Raw genomic sequence first — 6,486 nt, forward strand, 5'->3', positions numbered from 1 at the left:
GTATGTTAAATGGTAATATTAAAGTGAACACAAGTCGTAAGGTATAGTAATCAGAGGTATACAGTATGTTAAATGGTAATATTAAAGTGAACACAAGTCGTAAGGTATATAGTAATCAGAGGTATACAGTATGTTAAATGGTAATATTAAAGTGAACACAAGTCGTAAGGTATAGTAATCAGAGGTATACAGTATGTTAAATGGTAATATTAAAGTGAACACAAGTCGTAAGGTATAGTAATCAGAGGTATACAGTATGTTAAATGTAATATTAAAGTGAACACAAGTCGTAAGGTATAGTAATCAGAGGTATACAGTATGTTAAATGTAATATTAAAGTGAACACAAGTCGTAAGGTATAGTAATCAGAGGTATACAGTATGTTAAATGTAATATTAAAGTGAACACAAGTCGTAAGGTATAGTAATCAGAGGTATACAGTAATGTTAAATGGTAATATTAAAGTGAACACAAGTCGTAAGGTATAGTAATCAGAGGTATACAGTATGTTAAATGTAATATTAAAGTGAACACAAGTCGTAAGGTATAGTAATCAGAGGTATACAGTATGTTAAATGGTAATATTAAAGTGAACACAAGTCGTAAGGTATAGTAATCAGAGGTATACAGTATGTTAAATGTAATATTAAAGTGAACACAAGTCGTAAGGTATAGTAATCAGAGGGTATACAGTATGTTAGAAATGGTAATATTAAAGTGAACACAAGTCGTAAGGTATAGTAATCAGAGGTATACAGTATGTTTAAATGGTAATATTAAAGTGAACACAAGTCGTAAGGTATAGTAATCAGAGGTATACAGTATGTTAAATGGTAATATTAAAGTGAACACAAGTCGTAAGGTATAGTAATCAGAGGTATACAGTATGTTAAATGGTAATATTAAAGTGAACACAAGTCGTAAGGTATAGTAATCAGAGGTATACAGTATGTTAAATGGTAATATTAAAGTGAACACAAGTCGTAAGGTATAGTAATCAGAGGTATACAGTATGTTAAATGTAATATTAAAGTGAACACAAGTCGTAAGGTATAGTAATCAGAGGTATACAGTATGTTAAATGGTAATATTAAAGTGAACACAAGTCGTAAGGTATAGTAATCAGAGGTATACAGTATGTTAAATGGTAATATTAAAGTGAACACAAGTCGTAAGGTATAGTAATCAGAGGTATACAGTATGTTAAATGGTAATATTAAAGTGAACACAAGTCATAAGGTATAGTAATCAGAGGTATACAGTATGTTAAATGGTAATATTAAAGTGAACACAAGTCGTAAGGTATAGTAATCAGAGGTATACAGTATGTTAAATGGTAATATTAAAGTGAACACAAGTCGTAAGGTATAGTAATCAGAGGTATACAGTATGTTAAATGGTAATATTAAAGTGAACACAAGTCGTAAGGTATAGTAATCAGAGGTATATACAGTATGTTAAATGGTAATATTAAAGTGAACACAAGTCGTAAGGTATAGTAATCAGAGGTATACAGTATGTTAAATGTAATATTAAAGTGAACACAAGTCATAAGGTATAGTAATCAGAGGTATACAGTATGTTAAATGTAATATAAAGTGAACACAAGTCGTAAGGTATAGTAATCAGAGGTATTCAGTATGTTAAATGGTAATATTAAAGTGAACACAAGTCGTAAGGTATAGTAATCAGAGGTATACAGTGTGTTAAATGGTAATATTAAAGTGAACACAAGTCGTAAGGTATAGAATCAGAGGTTTACAGTATGTTAAAATGTAATATTAAAGTGTACACAAGTCGTAAGGTATAGTAATCAGAGGTATACAGTATGTTAAATGGTAATATTAAAGTGAACACAGTCGTAAGGTATAGTAATCAGAGGTATACAGTGTGTTAAATGGTAATATTAAAGTGAACACAAGTCGTAAGGTATAGTAATCAGAGGTATACAGTATGTTAAATGGTAATATTAAAGTGAACACAAGTCGTAAGGTATAGTAATCAGAGGTATACAGTATGTTAAATGGTAATATTAAAGTGAACACAAGTCGTAAGGTATAGTAATCAGAGGTATACAGTATGTTTAATGTAATATTAAAGTGAACACAAGTCGTAAGGTATAGTAATCAGAGGTATACAGTATGTTAAATGGTAATATTAAAGTGAACACAAGTCGTAAGGTATAGTAATCAGAGGTATACAGTATGTTAAATGGTAATATTAAAGTGAACACAAGTCGTAAGGTATAGTAATCAGAGGTATACAGTATGTTAAATGGTAATATTAAAGTGAACACAAGTCAATAAGGTATAGTAATCAGAGGTATACAGTATGTTAAATGGTAATATTAAAGTGAACACAAGTCGTAAGGTATAGTAATCAGAGGTATACAGTATGTTAAATGGTAATATTAAAGTGAACACAAGTCGTAAGGTATAGTAATCAGAGGTATACAGTATGTTAAATGGTAATATTAAAGTGAACACAAGTCGTAAGGTATAGTAATCAGAGGTATACAGTATGTTAAATGTAATATTAAAGTGAACACAAGTCGTAAGGTATAGTAATCAGAGGTATACAGTATGTTAAATGGTAATATTAAAGTGAACACAAGTCGTAAGGTATAGTAATCAGAGGTATACAGTATGTTAAATGTAATATTAATTAAAGTGAACACAAGTCGTAAGGTATAGTAATCAGAGGTATACAGTGTGTTAAATGTAATATTAAAGTGAACACAAGTCGTAAGGTATAGTAATCAGAGGTATACAGTATGTTAAATGTAATATTAAAGTGAACACAAGTCGTAAGGTATAGTAATCAGAGGTATACAGTATGTTAAATGGTAATATTAAAGTGAACACAAGTCGTAAGGTATAGTAATCAGAGGTATACAGTATGTTAAATGGTAATATTAAAGTGAACACAAGTCGTAAGGTATAGTAATCAGAGGTATACAGTATGTTAAATGTAATATTAAAGTGAACACAAGTCGTAAGGTATAGTAATCAGAGGTATACAGTATGTTAAATGTAATATTAAAGTGAACACAAGTCGTAAGGTATAGTAATCAGAGGTATACAGTATGTTAAATGGTAATATTAAAGTGAACACAAGTCGTAAGGTATAGTAATCAGAGGTATACAGTATGTTAAATGGTAATATTAAAGTGAACACAAGTCGTAAGGTATAGTAATCAGAGGTATACAGTATGTTAAATGTAATATTAAAGTGAACACAAGTCGTAAGGTATAGTAATCAGAGGTATACAGTATGTTAAATGGTAATATTAAAGTGAACACAAGTCGTAAGGTATAGTAATCAGAGGTATACAGTATGTTAAATGGTAATATTAAAGTGAACACAAGTCGTAAGGTATAGTAATCAGAGGTATACAGTATGTTAAATGGTAATATTAAAGTGAACACAAGTCGTAAGGTATAGTAATCAGAGGTATACAGTATGTTAAATGGTAATATTAAAGTGAACACAAGTCGTAAGGTATAGTAATCAGAGGTATACATATGTTAAATGTAATATTAAAGTGAACACAAGTCGTAAGGTATAGTAATCAGAGGTATATAGTATGTTAAATGGTAATATTAAAGTGAACACAAGTCGTAAGGTATAGTAATCAGAGGTATACAGTATGTTAAATGGTAATATTAAAGTGAACACAAGTCGTAAGGTATAGTAATCAGAGGTATACAGTATGTTAAATGTAATATTAAAGTGAACACAAGTCGTAAGGTATAGTAATCAGAGGTATACAGTATGTTAAATGTAATATTAAAGTGAACACAAGTCGTAAGGTATAGTAATCAGAGGTATACAGTATGTTAAATGTAATATTAAAGTGAACACAAGTCGTAAGGTATAGTAATCAGAGGTATACAGTATGTTAAATGGTAATATTAAAGTGAACACAAGTCGTAAGGTATAGTAATCAGAGGTATACAGTATGTTAAATGGTAATATTAAAGTGAACACAAGTCGTAAGGTATAGTAATCAGAGGTATACAGTATGTTTAATGTAATATTAAAGTGAACACAAGTCGTAAGGTATAGTAATCATCAGAGGTATACAGTATGTTAAATGGTAATATTAAAGTGAACACAAGTCGTAAGGTATAGTAATCAGAGGTATACAGTATGTTAAATGGTAATATTAAAGTGAACACAAGTCGTAAGGTATAGTAATCAGAGGTATACAGTATGTTAAATGGTAATATTAAAGTGAACACAAGTCGTAAGGTATAGTAATCAGAGGTATACAGTATGTTAAATGTAATATTAAAGTGAACACAAGTCGTAAGGTATAGTAATCAGAGGTATACAGTATGTTAAATGGTAATATTAAAGTGAACACAAGTCGTAAGGTATAGGTATAGTAATCAGAGGTATACAGTGTGTTAAAATGTAATATTAAAGTGAACACAAGTCGTAAGGTATAGTAATCAGAGGTATACAGTGTGTTAAATGGTAATATTAAAGTGAACACAAGTCGTAAGGTATAGTAATCAGAGGTATACAGTATGTTAAATGTAATATTAAAGTGAACACAAGTCGTAAGGTAGGTATAGTAATCAGAGGTATACAGTATGTTAAATGGTAATATTAAAGTGAACACAAGTCGTAAGGTATAGTAATCAGAGGTATACAGTATGTTAAATGTAATATTAAAGTGAACACAAGTCGTAAGGTATAGTAATCAGAGGTATACAGTATGTTAAATGGTAATATTAAAGTGAACACAAGTCGTAAGGTATAGTAATCAGAGGTATACAGTATGTTAAATGGTAATATTAAAGTGAACACAAGTCGTAAGGTATAGTAATCAGAGGTATACAGTATGTTAAATGGTAATATTAAAGTGAACACAAGTCGTAAGGTATAGTAATCAGAGGTATACAGTATGTTAAATGGTAATATTAAAGTGAACACAAGTCGTAAGGTATAGTAATCAGAGGTATACAGTATGTTAAATGTAATATTAAAGTGAACACAAGTCGTAAGGTATAGTAATCAGAGGTATACAGTATGTTAAATGGTAATATTAAAGTGAACACAAGTCGTAAGGTATAGTAATCAGAGGTATACAGTATGTTAAATGGTAATATTAAAGTGAACACAAGTCGTAAGGTATAGTAATCAGAGGTATACAGTATGTTAAATGGTAATATTAAAGTGAACACAAGTCGTAAGGTATAGTAATCAGAGGTATACAGTATGTTAAATGGTAATATTAAAGTGAACACAAGTCATAAGGTATAGTAATCAGAGGTATACAGTATGTTAAATGGTAATATTAAAGTGAACACAAGTCGTAAGGTATAGTAATCAGAGGTATACAGTATGTTAAATGGTAATATTAAAGTGAACACAAGTCGTAAGGTATAGTAATCAGAGGTATACAGTATGTTAAATGTAATATTAAAGTGAAACACAAGTCGTAAGGTATAGTAATCAGAGGTATACAGTATGTTAATGTAATATTAAAGTGAACACAAGTCGTAAGGTATAGTAATCAGAGGTATACAGTATGTTAAATGGTAATATTAAAGTGAACACAAGTCGTAAGGTATAGTAATCAGAGGTATACAGTATGTTAAATGGTAATATTAAAGTGAACACAAGTCGTAAGGTATAGTAATCAGAGGTATACAGTATGTTAAATGGTAATATTAAAGTGAACACAAGTCGTAAGGTATAGTAATCAGAGGTATACAGTATGTTAAATGGTAATATTAAAGTGAACACAAGTCGTAAGGTATAGTAATCAGAGGTATACAGTGTGTTAAATGTAATATTAAGTGAACACAAGTCGTAAGGTATAGTAATCAGAGGTATACAGTAATGTTAAATGGTAATATTAAAGTGAACACAAGTCGTAAGGTATAGTAATCAGAGGTATACAGTATGTTAAATGGTAATATTAAAGTGAACACAAGTCGTAAGGTATAGTAATCAGAGGTATACAGTATGTTAAATGGTAATATTAAAGTGAACACAAGTCGTAAGGTATAGTAATCAGAGGTATACAGTATGTTAAATGGTAATATTAAAGTGAACACAAGTCGTAAGGTATAGTAATCAGAGGTATACAGTATGTTAAATGTAATATTAAAGTGAACACAAGTCGTAAGGTATAGTAATCTCAGAGGTATACAGTATGTTAAATGTAATATTAAAGTGAACACAAGTCGTAAGGTATAGTAATCAGAGGTATACAGTATGTTAAATGTAATATTAAAGTGAACACAAGTCGTAAGGTATAGTAATCAGAGGTATACAGTATGTGTTAAATGTAATATTAAAGTGTGAACACAAGTCGTAAGGTATAGTAATCAGAGGTATACAGTATGTTAAATGGTAATATTAAAGTGAACACAAGTCGTAAGGTATAGTAATCAGAGGTATACAGTATGTTAAATGGTAATATTAAAGTGAACACAAGTCGTAAGGTATAGTAATCAGAGGTATACA

This window comes from Argopecten irradians, chromosome 15 (genome assembly GCF_041381155.1).
Source record: "Argopecten irradians isolate NY chromosome 15, Ai_NY, whole genome shotgun sequence".
NCBI lineage: Eukaryota > Metazoa > Mollusca > Bivalvia > Pectinida > Pectinidae > Argopecten > Argopecten irradians.